Source organism: Lethenteron reissneri, chromosome 32, assembly GCF_015708825.2.
Source record: "Lethenteron reissneri isolate LAM-NWPU_2019-01 chromosome 32, ASM1570882v1, whole genome shotgun sequence".
Taxonomy (NCBI): Eukaryota; Metazoa; Chordata; class Hyperoartia; order Petromyzontiformes; family Petromyzontidae; genus Lethenteron; species Lethenteron reissneri.
Genome location: NC_083810.1, coordinates 5808126 through 5829325, shown reverse-complemented (window position 1 = coordinate 5829325; position 21200 = coordinate 5808126). Strand labels below are relative to the sequence as shown.

At 58.8% G+C, this 21200-nt stretch overlaps 1 protein-coding gene across 2 annotated transcripts in view; it reads right to left on the bottom strand.

The window, feature by feature from the left end:
- The window catches only part of LOC133349936 (protein sprouty homolog 4-like), a 45576-nt gene extending 44525 nt beyond the window's left edge, over nucleotides 1-1051 (bottom strand). For both annotated transcript variants that reach the window (XM_061563822.1, XM_061563821.1), the window contains exon 1: nucleotides 375-1051. The gene's annotated coding sequence lies outside the window, so the exon portion shown is untranslated. The remainder of the gene's footprint in view (nucleotides 1-374) is intronic.
- Nucleotides 1052-21200: the final 20149 nt, after the last annotated feature.

Sequence of the window (21200 nt, the reverse complement as noted above, 5' to 3'; positions counted from 1 at the left end):
AGCCCCCCCCGAGCAGAAGCTCCCCCAAATGAGACCCCTTCGTCGCTCTGAACCCCCGAATCTCTCCAAGCCCCGTCCACAAACCCCTTCGCGATGACACTCAACCCTGACGTTACCCCCCTGCACACACAACGCGGACCCCCCCCGTACCCCGACCCCACGAGACCCCCACGAGACGGACTCCCCCCCCCCGCGCTACCCCCTCGCCGCCCGGGGTCCCCGGAGAGGGGAGATCCCCTCTTCTGCCCGCGATGGCCGCGACCCCCGAGATGGCGGGAGAGCGACGCCTCCCTCCTCCACCTCCTCATCATCGTCGTCACTCTCCTCCACCTCATTATCATCATTGTCGTCACATTCCTCCTCCTCGGCTTCACCTGAGGCCGCCTCGGCGCGGACGTGCGGAGCTGCTCAGGAGGTCCCCATGGCGGAGTCGAGGCGCAGCAGCGGGCAGGAGGGAGACGCGGGATGAAGGAAGGGGTCGAGGAGGGGAAGGACGAGTAGGAAGAAGACGGCGAGTGCCGAGCAGAGCGGGGTGGAGCTGAAGACGGTGGGGGGTGGGGTGGGGAGCACGGGGAAGGGATGAGAGACGAGGGGAGGTGGAAGGAGACAGTCGTGGAGGGTGTCAGGGAGTGAAGAGCCCCGCGATCGGTAGAGACAGGGAGGGAGACACAGGGAAGGAGTCACAGGGAGGGACACACAGGGAGGGAGACGGGGGGAGGGAGACACAGTGAGGGAGTCACAGGGAGAGACACAGTGAGGGAGACGGAGAGGGAGACACAGGGAGTCGGGGAGGGAGACGGGGTCAGAGAGGGAGTCACAGGGAGGGACACAGGGAGGGAGTCGGAGAGGGAGACGGAGTCAGGGAGGGACACGGGGAGAGAGCGTCGAGGGGCCGAGTAGCCCAGGCGCTCAGCGCCAGCCGCGCCGCATCGCCGCGCCCGGCCCGGGGACAATGAGGGCGAGGAGAGCGCGGGGAGAGTGAAGGGGACGAGGAGGAGAGGCAAGGGAGAGGGGAAGGCGAGAGAGCGTGCTTGGTGGTGCTTGGTGGGGGGGGGGGCGAGTGGGAGGGGAGAGAGAGCGACGGCGGGGAGAGTGAGTGGGGGGGGGGGGACTGCAGCAGGGGGAGGAGAGCGGTGGAGCGTGCGGGAGAGAGCGCGGGGGGTGGGGGGGGCGTTGGGGGAGCGCCGTGCAGCAGAGTGGCCGCTAAGAGCCGCCTTGTGCCGCTAATGGGCGCTTTCCGGAGCGAGCGCCCACGGAACTCGATCCGCGTGACCCCTCCCCTCACCCCAGCCCCGCCCCTCCAGCAGCCCCTCCCCTCTCCCCCCTCCGCCTCCTCCTCCCCCGTGGGCACGCGCTTCCGTCGGGCCGCGCGCGCGCGACGTCATCGCATCCGGTGCGCGCTGATTGGTAGAGACGGGCCCCTCCTCCTGCCCCTCCCCCCAGCTCCAACACCCCCCCCCTTCGCCCTGCCCCCAAGTCCCCCGCCCCCCAGCCCCCCACCCCCGCCCCCCGGCGCGCGCTCTATTGTCATTCCTGAGCGCGCGAGACAATGCATCCGGTGGGCGCTGATTGGTCCGCGCCGCTCGCCCCGTCCCCCCCACTCACGCACCGCAAGGGCCCACCCCCAAACATTCAGCCACGACTCGAACTGCCTTGCACAGAACGCACCACGAAGCGAGGGCCAATCCACTGCTGGATGAAGGCACCCACCACCCACCCTCCCAAACCGTCACCTCTCGCGATCCAGCGAAGTAAAACTATGAACCACACACACACAGCAACTCGCATATCAACCCATTTCATTGCTCCATCGGTTTTTTTCGTGCACTGTCGGACGCGTTCCATTCTAACCCTGGGACCGAGTCCAAAGAATGGGCACGCACACGTTGTACACAATGCGCATTCTTGGAAGAGGAACGCGTGGATTAGAGAACATCCGTAGGTCACTGACATCATCCAAACCGTCAAGTGGGCTTGGGCAGGGCTCGTCCCCAAGATGAGGATGATGGGGAAAATTCTAATGGAGTGGCAGGCAAATGGATGGAACGCGTTAGAGCGGGTTCACGTCCACCCAGGAGATGGAGCGATGAAATCAGCTCGTGTGCAGGTGCTGGGCCGATGGTTACATCGCAGAATCGTATACACACACACGTATACAATGGCACACCTTGCACGCGTACACAAAGACAACGATGCCCCCCCCCCCAACGTGTAGCCTTTAAACAGAATGTTGGGGCAAATGTTGTGAGCGAGCACCTATGAAGGCACGGCACGCGTGGAGGTGGGTGGAAAACACCACGCCCGACCGCCTTTGTCTCCCTCGTGGCGATGTTTACACACCGCACCAGCTACTCATTTGAAGCTGAGTCGACCTAGGGGAGGCCCAGAACCGATTCAAATAATCGTCACTGGTGTTGGCCGTGAACGGGAATCGAACTCGGGTCGCTGGGTTCATAGCGCAGCGCGATAACCACTACCCGCTACCTACACACGTGCACACACACACATATTACACACACACACATCGCGCACACACATCGCGCACACACACACATTACACACACACATTACACACACACATTGCACACACACATTGCACACACACACACACACATCGCGCACACACATCGCACATACACACACATTACACACACACATTGCACACACACATTGCACACACACACACATCGCGCACACACATCGCGGACACACACACACATTGCACACGCACATTACACACACACATCGCATACACACACACACATCGCGGACACACACACACATTGCACACACACATTACACACACACATTGCATACACACACACATTAAACACACACATTGCATACACACACATTGCATACACACACATTACACACACACATTACACACACACATCGCATACACACACATTACACACACACATTGCACACACACACACATTACACACACACATTACACACACACACATATCGCGCACACACATCGCGCACACAAACACACACATTGCATACACACACACATTACACACACACACATTGCATACACACACACATTACACACACACATTACACACACACATTGCACACACACACATATCGCGCACACACATCGCGCACACAAACACACACATTGCATACACACACACATTACACACACACACATTGCATACACACACACATTACACACACACATTACACACACACACATTACACACACACATTACACACACACATTGCACACACATATCGCACACAAACATCGCGCACACAAACACACACATTGCATACACACACACATTACACACACACATTGCATACACACACATTGCATACATACATTACACACAAACACATTACACACACATTGTATACACACACATTACACACACACTGCATACACACACATCACACACACACCACATTACACACACACATCGCGCACACACATCGCGGACACACACACACATTGCACACGCACATTACACACACACATCGCATACACACACACACATCGCGGACACACACACACACATTGCACACACACATTACACACACACATTGCATACACACACACATTAAACACACACATTGCATACAAACACATTGCATACACACACATTACACACACACATTACACACACACATCGCATACACACACATTACACACACACATTGCACACACACACATTACACACACACATTACACACACACACATATCGTGCACACACATCGCGCACACAAACACACACATTGCATACACACACACATTACACACACACATTACACACACACATTGCACACACACACATATCGCGCACACACATCGCGCACACAAACACACACATTGCATACACACACACATTACACACACACACACATTGCATACACACACACATTACACACACACATTACACACACACACATTACACACACACATTACACACACACATTGCACACACATATCGCACACAAACATCGCGCACACAAACACACACATTGCATACACACACACATTACACACACACATTGCATACACACACATTGCATACATACATTACACACAAACACATTACACACACATTGTATACACACACATTACACACACACTGCATACACACACATCACACACACACCACATTACACACACACATCGCACACAACATTACACACCCACATTACACACACACACATCGCGCACACACATTACACACACACATTGCACACACACACATCGCGCACACACATTACACACACACATTGCATACACACACACATTACACACACACACATTACACACACACATCGCATACACACACACATTACACACACACACATTACACACACACATTACACACACACATTGCACACGCACATTACATACACACACACACATTACACACACACACATTGCACACACATTACACACACACACACATTGCACACACACCACACAATCACGCACGCAACCGCGGGCGCACGCGTGCCCCCCCACCCAACACCGCCCCCTCCACCCCCCTCGCCCCTCCCCCTCATCCTCATTGTGCTCGGCCCAAGTCGCCATTGGCTGCGGTGGCGCTCGCTCATTCATGAGAACGAGGAGAGCGGGGGAGGTGGGGGGAGGGGGGAGGTGGGGGGAGGGGGGAGGTGGGGGAGGTGGGGGGAGGGCGGCCGAGCGGAATCGATGGGACATTTCCGCTCGCTCCGGGGAGCAGCGGCGGGGGGCGGGGGAGTGCGGGGGGAGGGGAGTGAAGGGAAAGGGGGGAGTGCCGGTGGGGGGGGGGGGAGTGCCGGTGGGGGGGGGGAGCGTGGGGGGGGGAGCGTGGGGGGGGGCGTGCGTGGGGGGGGGCGTGCGTGGGGGGGGGGCGTGCGTGGGGGGGGGGCGTGCGTGGGGGGGGGGCGTGCGTGGGGGGGAGAGCGTGGGGGGGGGCGAGCGTGGGGGGGGCGAGCGTGGGGGGGGGGGCGAGCGTGGGGGGGGGGCGAGCGTGGGGGGGGGGCGAGCGTGGGGGGGGGGGCGAGCGTGGGGGGGGGGGGGCGAGCGTGGGGGGGGCGAGCGTGGGGGGGCGAGCGTGAGGGGGGGGGGAGAGCGTGGGGGCGGGGAGTGCCGGTGGGGGGGGGGGAGTGCTGGTGGGTAGGGGGAGCGTGGGGGGGGCGAGCGTGGGGGGGGGGGGGCTAGTGTGGGGGGGGGAGCGTGGGGGCGGGGAGTGCCGGTGGGGGGGGGGGGAGTGCCGGTGGGGGGGGGGGGGGGAGTGCCGGTGGGGGGGGGGGGTGAGTGCCGGGGGGGGGGGTGTGCCGGGGGGGAGCGCGGTGGGGAGGCGTGGGAGGGGAGTGCGCGGGGGGGGGGGGGGTAAGAGGCGAGAGACTCCGGGAGAGTGGTGAACGAGATCGCAGTGCGATGAGATCCGCAATGAGGGAGACAGCGGGTGGAGATAGGAGAGGGGGCATCAGGGAGCGAGAGGCGAGGTTTGTAAGGCAGAGAGAGAGGAGATATATGAGAGAGGCGGGCGCGGAGAGAGAGGAAGATGCAAGGGAGATGGAAGAGAGCGGGGAGAGCGAGCACACGGCCGCGCCCTGAGCCGCCTGATGCTCCCCTGTAGACCCCCTCAGGAGACCCCCTCAGGAGACCCCCTCACTCGACCCCCTCAGGAGACCCCCTCAGGAGACCCCCTCGCTCGACCAACCTCAGTAGACCCCCTCAGTAGACCCCCTCAGGAGACCCCCTCACTCGACCCCCTCAGTAGACTCCCTCAGGAGACCCCCTCGCTCGACCAACCTCAGTAGACCCCTCAGGAGACCCCCTCAGGAGACCCCCTCACTCGACCCCCTCGCTCGACCAACCTCAGTAGACCCCCTCAGGAGACCCCCTCAGGAGACCCCCTCACTCGACCCCCTAGGAGACCCCCTCAGTAGACCCCCTCAGGGGACCCCCTCAGGAGACCCCCTCAGTAGACCCCCTCAGGAGACCCCCTCAGGGGACCCCCTCAGTAGACCCCCTCAGGAGACCCCCTCACTCGAGCCCCTCAGGAGACCCCCTCGCTCGACCCCCTCAGGGGACCCCCTCAGTAGACCCCTTCAGGAGACCCCCTCAGGAGACCCCCTCAGGAGACCCCCTCGCTCGACCCCCTCAGGGGACCCCCTCAGGGGACCCCCTCAGGAGACCCCCTCGCTCGACCCCCTCAGAGGACCCCCTCAGGGGACCCCCTCAGGAGACCCCCTCAGGAGACCCCCTCGCTCGACCCCCTCAGGGGACCCCCTCAGGAGACCCCCTCAGGAGACCCCCTCGCTCGACCCCCTCAGGAGACCCCCTCGCTCGACCCCCTCAGGAGACCCCCTCGCTCGACCCCCTCAGGGGACCCCCTCAGGAGACCCCCTCAGGAGACCCCCTCGCTCGACCCCCTCAGGGGACCCCCTCAGTAGACCCCTTCAGGAGACCCCCTCAGGAGACCCCCTCAGGAGACCCCCTCGCTCGACCCCCTCAGGAGACCCCCTCACTCGACCCACTCACTCGACCCCCTCGCTCGACCCCCTCAGGAGACCCCCTCACTCGACCCCCTCAAGGGACCCCCTCAGGAGACCCCCTCGCTCGACCCCCTCAAGGGACAACCTCAGGAGACCCCCTCGCTCGACCCCCTCAGGAGACCCCCTCACTCGACCTCCTCAGGGGACCCCCTCAGGAGACCCCCTCGCTCGACCCCCTCAGGAGACCCCCTCACTCGACCCCCTCACTCGACCCCCTCGCTCGACCCCCTCAGGAGACCCCCTCACTCGACCCCCTCAAGGGACCCCCTCAGGAGACCCCCTCGCTCGACCCCCTCAAGGGACCCCCTCAGGAGACCCCCTCGCTCGACCCCCTCAGGAGACCCCCTCACTCGACCTCCTCAGGGGACCCCCTCAGGAGACCCCCTCGCTCGACCCCCTCAGGAGACCCCCTCACTCGACCCCCTCACTCGACCCCCTCGCTCGACCCCCTCAGGAGACCCCCTCACTCGACCCCCTCAAGGGACCCCCTCAGGAGACCCCCTCGCTCGGCTATTTATGTTGCTAACGACGTCGCCATGGTAACGCAGCAGCAGCAGCTGTAATGTCGCGCACTCCCCGTTACCATGGCAACGGCAGTCAGCTGCGAGTGTGCGGCTTGACCATACTTCCCCACGCTGGTGCAGTGCCGTGATCGATAATCGGTCTTCAGTGTGCACACGTCGGAGGTGTACCTAGCCTGGCACGTGCACTGTACTGCGTGACGTGTGTCTGTACTGTGCACTGCGTGACGTGTCTGTAGGTGCTGTGTGTGCTGTGTGTGCTGTAGGTGCTGTGTGTGCTGTGTTCAATCTGTGTGCCGTGTGTGCTGTCGGCGTGCTGTTGGCGTGCTGTAGGTACTGTCTGTGCAGTAGATGCTCTGTGTGCCGTGTGTGCTGTGTGTGCTGTGTGTTCAATATGTGTGCTGTGTGTGCTGTCGGTGCTGTGTGTGCTGTAGGTGCTGTGTGTTCAATCTGCGTGCTGTGTGCCGCTGTCTGCGTGCTGGGCGGTGCCACCCACACACAACAGGTGTGCCCCCCTGCCCCCTCCCCCTTGCCCCCCGGCCCCTGCCCCCCCCCGCCCCTCGCCCTGGGAAAGGCACTCGTGGTGACGGGGATCAAGGACAGAGCCCCCCGCGTCCAATTCATTACCACGCGCGTACAAACACAACACTCCCATCACCATCACTCACCATCACTCCCATCACCAACACTGACCCCCACTCCCATCACCAACACTCACCATCACTCCCATCACCATCACTCACCATCACTCCCATCACCATCACTCCCATCACCATCACTCCCATCACCATCACTGACCCTCACTCCCATCACCATCACTGACCCCCACTCCCATCACCATCACTGACCCTCACTCCCATCACCATCACTGACCCTCACTCCCATCACCATCACTGACCCTCACTCCCATCACCATCACTGACCCTCACTCCCATCACCAACACTGACCCTCACTCCCATCACCATCACTGACCCTCACTCCCATCACCATCACTGACCCTCACTCCCATCACCATCACTGACCCTCACTCCCATCACCATCACTGACCCTCACTCCCATCACCATCACTGACCCTCACTCCCATCACCATCACTGACCCCCACTCCCATCACCAACACTGACCCTAACTCCCATCACCAACACTCACCATCACTCCCATCACCAACACTGACCCCCACTCCCATCACCAACACTCACCATCACTCCCATCACCAACACTGACCATCACTCCCATCACCAACACTCACCATCACTCCCATCACCAACACTGACCCTCACTCCCATCACCAACACTCACCATCACTCCCATCACCAACACTGACCATCACTCCCATCACCAACACTGACCCCCACTCCCATCACCATCACTGACCCTCACTCCCATCACCAACACTGACCCTCACTCCCATCACCAACACTGACCCCCACTCCCATCACCAACACTGACCCCCACTCCCATCACCAACACTGACCATCACTCCCATCACCATCACTGACCCCCACTCCCATCACCAACACTGACCATCACTCCCATCACCATCACTGACCCCCACTCCCATCACCAACACTGACCATCACTCCCATCACCAACACTGACCCCCACTCCCATCACCAACACTCACCATCACTCCCATCACCAACACTGACCCCCACTCCCATCACCATCACTGACCCCCACTCCCATCACCAACACTGACCATCACTCCCATCACCATCACTGACCCCCACTCCCATCACCAACACTGACCCCCACTCCCATCACCAACACTCACCATCACTCCCATCACCAACACTCACCATCACTCCCATCACCAACACTGACCCCCACTCCCATCACCAACACTGACCCCACTCCCATCACCAACACTGACCCCCACTCCCATCACCAACACTGACCCTCACTCCCATCACCAACACTGACCCCCACTCCCATCACCAACACTGACCCCCACTCCCATCACCATCACTGACCCTCACTCCCATCACCAACACTGACCCCCACTCCCATCACCATCACTGACCCTCACTCCCATCACCATCACTGACCCCCACTCCCATCACCATCACTGACCCCCACTCCCATCACCAACACTGACCCCCACTCCCATCACCAACACTGACCCCACTCCCATCACCAACACTGACCCCCACTCCCATCACCAACACTGACCCCCACTCCCATCACCATCACTGACCCCCACTCCCATCACCAACACTGACCCCACTCCCATCACCAACACTGACCCCCACTCCCATCACCAACACTGACCCCACTCCCATCACCAACACTGACCCCCACTCCCATCACCAACACTGACCCCCACTCCCATCACCATCACTGACCATCACTCCCATCACCAACACTGACCCCCACTCCCATCACCAACACTGACCCCCACTCCCATCACCATCACTGACCCTCACTCCCATCACCATCACTGACCCCACTCCCATCACCAACACTGACCCCACTCCCATCACCATCACTGACCCCCACTCCCATCACCATCACTGACCCCCACTCCCATCACCAACACTGACCCCCACTCCCATCACCAACACTGACCCCCACTCCCATCACCATCACTGACCCCCACTCCCATCACCATCACTGACCCCCACTCCCATCACCAACACTGACCCCCACTCCCATCACCATCACTGACCATCACTCCCATCACCATCACTGACCCCCACTCCCATCACCAACACTGACCCTCACTCCCATCACCATCACTGACCCCCACTCCCATCACCAACACTGACCCTCACTCCCATCACCATCACTGACCCCACTCCCATCACCAACACTGACCCCCACTCCAATCACCAACACTGACCCTCACTCCCATCACCATCACTCCCATCACCAACACTGACCCTCACTCCCATCACCATCACTGACCCTCACTCCCATCACCAACACTGACCCCCACTCCCATCACCATCACTGACCCCACTCCCATCACCATCACTGACCCCACTCCCATCACCAACACTGACCCTCCTCCCATCACCAACACTCACCATCACTCCCATCACCATCACTGACCCTCACTCCCATCACCAACACTGACCCCCACTCCCATCACCATCACTGACCCTCACTCCCATCACCAACACTGACCCCCACTCCCATCACCATCACTGACCCCACTCCCATCACCAACACTCACCATCACTCCCATCACCAACACTGACCCCCACTCCCATCACCATCACTGACCCCCACTCCCATCACCAACACTCACCATCACTCCCATCACCAACACTGACCCTCACTCCCATCACCAACACTGACCCCTCACTCCCATCACCATCACTGACCCCTCACTCCCATCACCAACACTGACCCCCACTCCCATCACCATCACTGACCCCTCACTCCCATCACCATCACTGACCCCTCACTCCCATCACCAACACTGACCCCCACTCCCATCACCAACACTGACCCTCACTCCCATCACCAACACTGACCCCCACTCCCATCACCAACACTGACCCCCACTCCCATCACCATCACTGACCCTCACTCCCATCACCAACACTGACTCCCACTCCCATCACCATCACTGACCCTCACTCCCATCACCAACACTGACCCTCACTCCCATCACCATCACTGACCCCCACTCCCATCACCAACACTGACCCCCACTCCCATCACCAACACTGACCCTCACTCCCATCACCATCACTGACCCCCACTCCCATCACCAACACTGACCCCCACTCCCATCACCATCACTGACCCCCACTCCCATCACCAACACTGACCCCCACTCCCATCACCAACACTGACCCCCACTCCCATCACCATCACTGACCCTCACTCCCATCACCAACACTGACCCCCACTCCCATCACCAACACTGACCCCCACTCCCATCACCAACACTGACCCTCACTCCCATCACCATCACTGACCCTCACTCCCATCACCAACACTGACCCTCACTCCCATCACCATCACTGACCCCCACTCCCATCACCAACACTGACCCTCACTCCCATCACCATCACTGACCCTCACTCCCATCACCAACACTGACCCCCACTCCCATCACCAACACTGACCCCCACTCCCATCACCATCACTGACCCCCACTCCCATCACCAACACTGACCCTCACTCCCATCACCATCACTGACCCCCACTCCCATCACCAACACTGACCCCTCACTCCCATCACCAACACTGACCCCTCACTCCCATCACCATCACTGACCCTCACTCCCATCACCAACACTGACCCCCACTCCCATCACCATCACTGACCCTCACTCCCATCACCAACACTGACCCCTCACTCCCATCACCAACACTGACCCCACTCCCATCACCATCACTGACCCTCACTCCCATCACCAACACTGACCCCCACTCCCATCACCAACACTGACCCCCACTCCCATCACCATCACTGACCCTCACTCCCATCACCAACACTGACCCCCACTCCCATCACCATCACTGACCCCCACTCCCATCACCAACACTGACCCTCACTCCCATCACCAACACTGACCCTCACTCCCATCACCATCACTGACCCCCACTCCCATCACCATCACTGACCATCACTCCCATCACCATCACTGACCCCCACTCCCATCACCAACACTGACCCTCACTCCCATCACCAACACTGACCCCCACTCCCATCACCAACACTGACCATCACTCCCATCACCATCACTGACCCCCACTCCCATCACCAACACTGACCCTCACTCCCATCACCATCACTGACCCCCACTCCCATCACCAACACTGACCCCCACTCCCATCACCAACACTGACCCTCACTCCCATCACCATCACTGACCCTCACTCCCATCACCATCACTGACCCTCACTCCCATCACCATCACTGACCCCCACTCCCATCACCAACACTGACCCCCACTCCCATCACCAACACTGACCCTCACTCCCATCACCATCACTGACCCTCACTCCCATCACCATCACTGACCCCCACTCCCATCACCAACACTGACCCCCACTCCCATCACCAACACTGACCCCCACTCCCATCACCATCACTGACCCTCACTCCCATCACCATCACTGACCCCCACTCCCATCACCATCACTGACCCCCACTCCCATCACCATCACTGACCCCCACTTCCATCACCAACACTGACCCCCACTCCCATCACCATCACTGACCCCCACTCCCATCACCAACACTGACCCCCACTCCCATCACCATCACTGACCCCCACTCCCATCACCAACACTGACCCCCACTCCCATCACCAACACTGACCCCCACTCCCATCACCAACACTGACCCTCCCATACCAACCCACAACCCATCGCCCATGGGACAGTGTCTTCATCTCAACAGGAGGAACCTCCTCCTCCTCCCCAGCCTCTTCAACCTCCTCCTCCTCAGCCTCCCCATCTTCCTCCTCCTCCTTGTCGTCAAAAGAACAACCCTCGTCATCAAAACTTAGATGATCAACTTCCTCCTCCTCCTAGGGGCCCCTTGGCTCCTCCCGGGGGGTGGGCGGGGGGGGGGAGTGAGGAGGGGCGGGGCGAGGGAGCTGAGCGGCGCGCGCTGCTAAGCAGATTAGTTCAGCCACGGGGGAGGGAGCGGGGTGGGAGGGAGACACAGGAAGGGGAAGAGAGAGAGAATGCGAGGAGAAGGAGGTCGCTACTAAGGGAATGCAGAAAGAGGGCAAGGAGGAGAGGGGGGGGCGTGGGACGCAGACGAGGGGGGAGATTACGGCAGGAAGCAGAACGGGGGTGAAAAAGAGACAGGGAGGAGAGGGACTGAGAGATGAGACACGGTGGGGGGAGTGGGGGGGAGAGATATGTGACACGAGGAGAGATGCGAAAGGAAGAGAGATGAGACATGGACAGATGAGAGAGGGAGGCAGAGATGAGACACAGGGAGAGATGAGAGAGAGAGGGAGAGATGAGACGCAGGGGGAGATGAGAGAGAGAGCTGAGACGCAGGGAGAGCTGAGACGCGGGGAGAGCTGAGAGAGATGAGACGCAGGGAGAGATGAGACGCAGGGAGAAATGAGAGAGATGAGACGCAGGGAGAGATGAGAGAGGGAGAGAGATGAGACGCAGGGGGAGAGCGAGGTTGGCAGCAAGGAGGAGTGCACGGGTGGAGGAGGCTGGGTTGGGGAGGCACGGGGAGGGAGGGGGGAGGGGTGGCCGGGCGCCAGCAGCCGTCTCCGATCGGAAGCGGCTCAAGCAACACGAGCCAGGAGCCCCTCCCCCCCCACCACACAACCCCGGCGTGCCCCCCCCCGCCTCAGACTTCCATACATCACCTCCCCCCTCCCCCGCCTCGAATCCTCGCGGAACTCGACTCTCAAAATCCACACAAAACCGGGTCCCTGTCTGCGTGACCCCTCCGAGTGACCCCGAGTCTGCGTGACCCCGGTTCGCGTGACCCCGGTTCGCGTGACCCCAGTCTGAGTGACACAAATGCTCAACCCACACACACAGACACAGGTGCACAGAGAGACGGACACACTCACACAAACTCACACACACTCACACACACTCACACACACTCAGAAACTCACACACAAACTCACTCCCACACACACTCACAAACTCACACACACTCACACAAACTCACTCCCACACACACTCACAAACTCACACACACTCACACACACACTCACAAACTCACACACACTCACAAACTAAGATGTTCGTCGTGAGCTGGGAGCAAACTCGGGTCGCCGGGTTCGTAGCGCAGCGCGCTAACCGCGAAACAACAACCAGAAAAACCACTCACACACACTCACAAATACAAAGATCCCCCCTGTATCCTCGTTGAGGCAAGTGCTGTTAACGTGCAAACACACACAGACACACACACACAGACTCACGGAGAAATTGACACGCACAGACAGGCACACATGCACACACACAGACACACACAGGCACACACAGACACACACAGACACACACACTGACACACACACACAGACACACACATACAGGCACACACAGACACACACACAGACACACACATACAGGCACACACACAGACACACACACAGAGACACACACCCAGACACATACAAACACACACACATTCAGACAGACACACACACAGACACACACACAGACACACAGACACACACAGACACACAGAGACTCACGGAGAAACGGACACGCACAGACAGACACACACACAGACAAAGATAAAAACACACACACACAGACACACACATACAGGCACACACACAGACACAGACACACAGACACACACAGATACACACACACACAGACAGAAACACACAGACACACACAGACTCACACAGACTCACGGAGAAACTGACACGCACAGACAGACACAGACACACACACAGACACACACGTACAGGCACACACACACAGGCAAAAAACAAAGATCCCCCGTATAGCCTTAACAGACTGTAGGGGCAAGTGCTGTTAGCGAGCACCTATGAAGGCCAGAACGGTACACGAGGGGGTGGGTGGCCAGCGCCACGCCCGACCGCCTTTGTCTCCCCAGTGGCTATGTTTACACACCGCACCAGGTACTCATTTAAGGCTGAGTCGACCTAGGGGAGGCCCAGGACCGGTTCAGATAATCGTCACTGGTGTTAGCCGTGAGCGGGAATCGAACCCGGGTCGCCAGATTCATAGCGCAGCGCGCTAACCGCTACACTACCGCTCCCCACACACATACAGGCACACACACAGACACACACATACAGGCACACACATACAGACACACACACAGACACACACACACACACAGACACACACACACACACAGACACACAGACACACACACAGACACACACACAGACACACACACAGACACACACACACAGACACACACACACAGACACACACACAGACACACACACACACAGACACACACACAGACAAACACACAGACAAACACACACAGACACACAGACACACACACACAAACACACACAGACACACACACACAGACACACACATACAGGCACACACACAGACACACAGACACACACAGATACACACACACACAGACAGAAACACACAGACACACACAGACTCACGGAGAAACTGACACGCACAGACAGACACAGACACACACACAGACACACACGTACAGGCACACACACAGACACACACATACAGGCACACACACAGACACACACATACAGGCACACACATACAGACACACACACAGACACACACACAGACACACACACAGACACACACACACAAACACACACACACAGACACACACACATACACACAGACACACACACACAGACACACACACAGACACACAGACACACACATACACACACACACAGACACACACACAGACACACACACATACACACAGCTCTGGAGGCTGCCCCCTGATTGCTGCTCAGGCGCTCTCGGGATGGAGGTGGGAGGAGAGAGAAGGAGGCGGGGGGAGGTTGAGGAGGAGGCGGGGGGGGGGCGCGGGGGAGGTTGAGGAGGGTGGTGGTGGTGGCGGGGAGGGGTAGAAACGACGCGGGGTTTTTTCAGTAAAACCCGGGAGGAGTTCGTCATCTGAAACCAATCATCCCGGCAGCTCTCCCAGCGATCCAACACACACATGTACACAGACAAAGATCCCCCGATATAGCCTTCAACAGAATGTAGGGGCAAGTGCGGTTGGCGGGCAGCACCGATAAAGGCTGGCACGGCACACGAGAGGGTGGATGGATAGCATCACGTCCCTGCCGCCTTTGTCTTCCCATTGATGATGTTTACGCACCGCGCCAGGTACTCGTTTGAGGCCCATGACCGGTTGGAATGTTCGTCACGGATGTTGGGCTGTGAGCAGGGAAATCCACGCGTATACCGTACACAGAGACCGAGAACAACAACAACTTGACTCCATGTGAAGTATCGAAGGCACGCCAACAGCTCACGGAACAGACTCTGGTGCCATGGGTTGGCCGAGATGGCCGGCAGACGCACCACCTGTGCCAGCTCTCTGCGTTCTTAGCCGCCCGGCGCTCCGCTCGTTGTTGTGAGCGTCGCTCCTCTTCGTCCCCGTTGTTGCTGGAGGGCGACTACCTTCACCTGCCCAGCGGCGTCCTTCACGAGCCTCCTACACAGAGGCCGATCTTGACACCGCTGGTTCCAGACGTCGTCGGCAAGTCCACTCAGCTCCACGTCCTCCTGTGCCACATCAGCACCCCCCCCCCCCCCCCCGTTTAGCCCCCCCTCTGTCTGGCCAAACAGAAGCTGCTTGGGGCATTCAGTGGCTGAGAATGTGGGCTACATGACCCAGCCAAAACAGCCTTGTCTGCCGGAGGAGCTCACTGATGGGACTTTACCGAAAAAAACAAAGAGTATGAATCCTTGCAGTCACGAAAGCTTCAAATCTAGAATGTGTTCAGATCCTTCAAGGACCTGTGAAGTCCTCACGTAATCCACGGTGGAGTTAAACCCAGAAGGGATCGCAGGCAGTGCAGCCTGAACATTTATAACTGGCGCAGATGTTCCCTGAAACGGGTCCACTTTTCGATAAACGTAGAGAAGGGAGGGCATAACTGTGGCCGAGAAGACCCGGAGCTTCGAATGGAGCGACAGGCCCGGTGATGAGCACCACGCCCGACCGCCTTTGCCTCCCTAGTGGCGATGTGTACACACCGCACCGGGTACTCATTTGAGGCTGGGTCGACCTAGGGGAGGTCCAGGATCATTTCAAATAATCGTCACCGGTGTTGGTGGCCGTGGGCGGGAATCGAACTCGGGGCACTTGGTTCGCAGTAGAGCGCGCTAACCGTTGCACCACCGCTCCCCATGAACCACTCTCTCACACTCACTCACTCACTAGGCCCCACCGTGTACACAGCGCCCTCGGGTTACCTGCATCCGCCAGGCAACACAATACCTGGCGACAGGAGGGCAGCTTTGAGCAGCGATCCGCCCCCCCCCCACCACCTTAACCCACTGGCCCCACCCCCTTAGCCCCCCTCTTCAGCCCCTCCCCTCTCACCTTGCCCCTCCCTCCTCCGTCGCCAATGTTCACCGCCATTCACAAATTTCGTTGCGTGTTCGCATTTCCCTCGGTTCATTCATAAATACAGCGCCCCCATTCACTCGCGTCGTGCACAGCAAACAATCACACACAGCCACCCAACCACTACTCACACAGCCACCCAACCACTACTCACACAGCCACCCAGTCACTACTCACACAGCCACCCAGTCACTACTCACACAGCCACCCAGTCACTACTCACACAGCCACCCAGTCACTACTCACACAGCCACCCAGTCACTACTCACACAGCCACTCAGTCACTACTCACACAGCCACCCAGTCACTACTCACACAGCCACCCAGTCACTACTCACACAGCCACCCAGTCACTACTCACACAGCCACCCAGTCACTACTCACACAGCCACCCAGTCACTACTCACACAGCCACCCAGCCACTACTCGCACAGCCACCCAACCACTACTCACAGAGCCACCCAGTCACTACTCACACAGCCACCCAGTCACTACTCACACAGCCACCCAGTCACTACTCACACTGCCACCCAGTCACTACTCACACAGCCACCCAGCCACTACTCACACAGCCACCCAGTCACTACTCACACTGCCACCCAGCCACTACTCACACAGCCACCCAACCACTACTCACACAGCCACCCAGTCACTACTCACACAGCCACCCATTCACTACTCACACAGCCACCCAGCCACTACTCACACAGCCACCCAGTCACTACTCACACAGCCACCCAGTCACTACTCACACAGCCACCCAGTCACTACTCACACTGCCACCCAGTCACTACTCGCACAGCCACCCAGCCACTACTCGCACAGCCACCCAACCACTACTCACAGAGCCACCCAGTCACTACTCACACAGCCACCCAGTCACTACTCACACAGCCACCCAGTCACTACTCACACTGCCACCCAGTCACTACTCACACTGCCACCCAGTCACTACTCACACTGCCACCCAGTCACTACTCACACTGCCACCCAGTCACTACTCACACTGCCACCCAGTCACTACTCACACAGCCACCCAGTCACTACTCACACAGCCACCCAGTCACTACTCACACAGCTACCCAGCCACTACTCACACAGCCACCCAGCCACTACTCACACAGCCACCCAGTTACTACTCACACAGCCACCCAGTCACTACTCACACAGCCACCCAGCCACTACTCACACAGCCACCAGTCACTACTCACACAGCCACCCAGTCACTACTCACACAGCCACCCAGTCACTACTCACACAGCCACCCAGTCACTACTCACACAGCTACCCAGCCACTACTCACACAGCCACCCAGCCACTACTCACACAGCCACCCAGTCACTACTCACACAGCCACCCAGTTACTACTCACACAGCCACCCAGTCACTACTCACACAGCCACCCAGCCACTACTCACACAGCCACCAGTCACTACTCACACAGCCACCCAGTCACTACTCACACAGCCACCCAGTCACTACTCACACAGCCACCCAGTCACTACTCACACAGCCACCCAGTCACTACTCACACAGCCACCCAGTCACTACTCACACAGTGACCCAGTCACTACTCACACAACCACCCAGTCACTACTCACACAACCACCCAGTCACTACTCACACAGCCACCCAGTCACTACTCACACAGCCACCCAGTCACTACTCACACAGCCACCCAGTCACTACTCACACAGCCACCCAGCCACTACACACACAGCCACCCAGTCACTACTCACACAGCCACCCAGTCACTACTCACACAGCCACCCAGCCACTACACACACAGCCACCCAGTCACTACTCACGCAGTGACCCAGCCACTACTCACACAGCCACTACTCACACAGTGACCCAGTCACTACTCACACAGCAACCCAGTCACTACTCACACAGCCACCCAGTCACTACTCACGCAGTGACCCAGCCACTACGCACGCCTCCCCATTCTCATCTCACTCCACACTCCCCTCGTGTCACCTCCCTACCCCCCACGCGCTCTCTCCTCTGCTGCCCCCCAAGGTCTGGGGAACTCATCTCCCTCTGCAGCCCGTGCCGTCAACTCCCCGCCCGTACAAGTCGAGGCTCAAGCGCTTCTCCCGTCCCTCTGAGTGCCCCTGAACTCGGGGCCATTTCTCCACCCCGCGTCTGGCCACGCGGCCTCATTTTAACGCCGCGTGCATGGAAATGTGTTGGGGATTGCGGTGATGGAGGGAGGGAGATGGGAGAAGTGGTGATGTAGGAGAGAAGATGGATGGGGGACGTGGTGATGGAGGGATGAGACAGGTGGAGGGAGAGGTGATGGGGATTGTGGTGATGAAGTAGGGAGATAAATGGGGGGAAATAGAGAGATGGAGGGAGGGGTGATGGAGTTTGGGAGATGGAAGTGGTGGTGGAGGGAGAAAGACGGAGGGAGATGGGGGGGGGGAGATGGAGGGAGGAGATGAAGGGAGGGAGACGGGGGGGAGGAGATGGGGGGGGGGACATGAAGGGAGTAGGGGGATGGGGGGAGGAGATGGAGGGGAGGAGATGGGGGGAGTAGGGGGATGGGGTAGGGGCTGAAGGACGGAGCCGCCCGTGTTTGGTGCTTCGCCTCCTCCCCAAGTCCTCAAACAAAAACACGCTCGGAGATTTCCGAATTTTACCGTCACCACCCGACCCCTCCCGCACGCACACACGTGTACACACGCGTACACACACACACACGTACAAACATACACAGAACCGCACACACGCGTACACGCACACACACGTACACACACACAGAACCACACACACACGTACACACGCGTACACACACACACACGTACACACACACACAGAACCGCAAACGTAAACAAGACAAAGATCCCCATTATAGCCTTAACAGACTGTTGGGGCAAGTGCTGTTAGCGAGCACTCATGAAAGCCGGCACGGCACACGAGGGGGTGGGTGGCCAGCACCACGCCCGGCCGCCTTTGTCTCCCTAGTGGCAATATTTATATACCACGCTGGTACTCATTTGAGACTGAGTCGACCTAGGGGAGTCCCATGACCGATTCAGATAATCTTCACCGGTGTTGGCCGTGAGTGGGACTCGAACCCATGTGGCCAGGTTCATGGCGCAGCGCGCTAACCGCTACCTGCACACACAGAACCACACACACGTACACACACACAGCACCACACACACACACGTACACACACAACCGCACACGCGCACACAACAACAACCGCCATTCGCCACTAAATGACGGTGACGTCACCACGACGCTTGTGCCAGGCCATGTGCACCTTGAGGCCACGTGAAGTGTCGAACGCCCGCTGGCAGGACACGGTGGCAGACCCAGCAGGTGCCACGGGTCGACTGAGATGACCGAGATGACCGAGATGACTGGCTGATGCACCACCTGTGCCCCCTACTGTACCAACTTGCTGCGCTTTATCCACCCGGCGCTCCGCTCGTTGTTGTGAGCGTCGCTCCTCTGCCCTCCGTTGTTGCTGGAGGGCGACTGCCTCCAACTGCCAAATAGCGTCCTTCACGAGCCTCCTCCACAGAGGCCGATCTTGACACCGCTGGTACCAGTCATCGGCAAGTCCACTCAGCTCCACGTCCTCCTGTACCACATCACTCCATCTCTTCTCTAGCCCGTGCCGCGCTCGTTTAGCCCCCTCAATCCGGCCGAACAAAAGCTGTTCAGGCATGCGGTGGCTGGACGCGCACACACACGAGTACACACACACACACGGGTACACACACCGGTACACACACGGGTACACACAGGCATGCACGTAACCATACCCTCTCCTTCTCTTTGCTTGCAAGATGTGGACCCTTTTCATGGATTTAAACATTCAGACTGGGTTTAACCAGACTTGATTACAGTGTGAGGAGCTCAGAGATCCTTTAAAGATCTGCACGCCGTCCAATCGGTGAGCTCCTCCGGCAGGTGAGGCTTGCGTTGGAGGGATCATGTCGCCCGCATGCCCAATCAAACTGTTGTTGACCCGGATAGAGGGGGATTATAATCAGGCGTGGCACGGGCTGGAGAAGATGTGGGATGACGTGTGAGTCGGTGAGTGGCACGGGCGAGAGAAGAGGTTGACTGATGCGTGAGTGGGTGAGTGGCACGGGCTAGAGAAGATGTGGGCTGATGTGGTA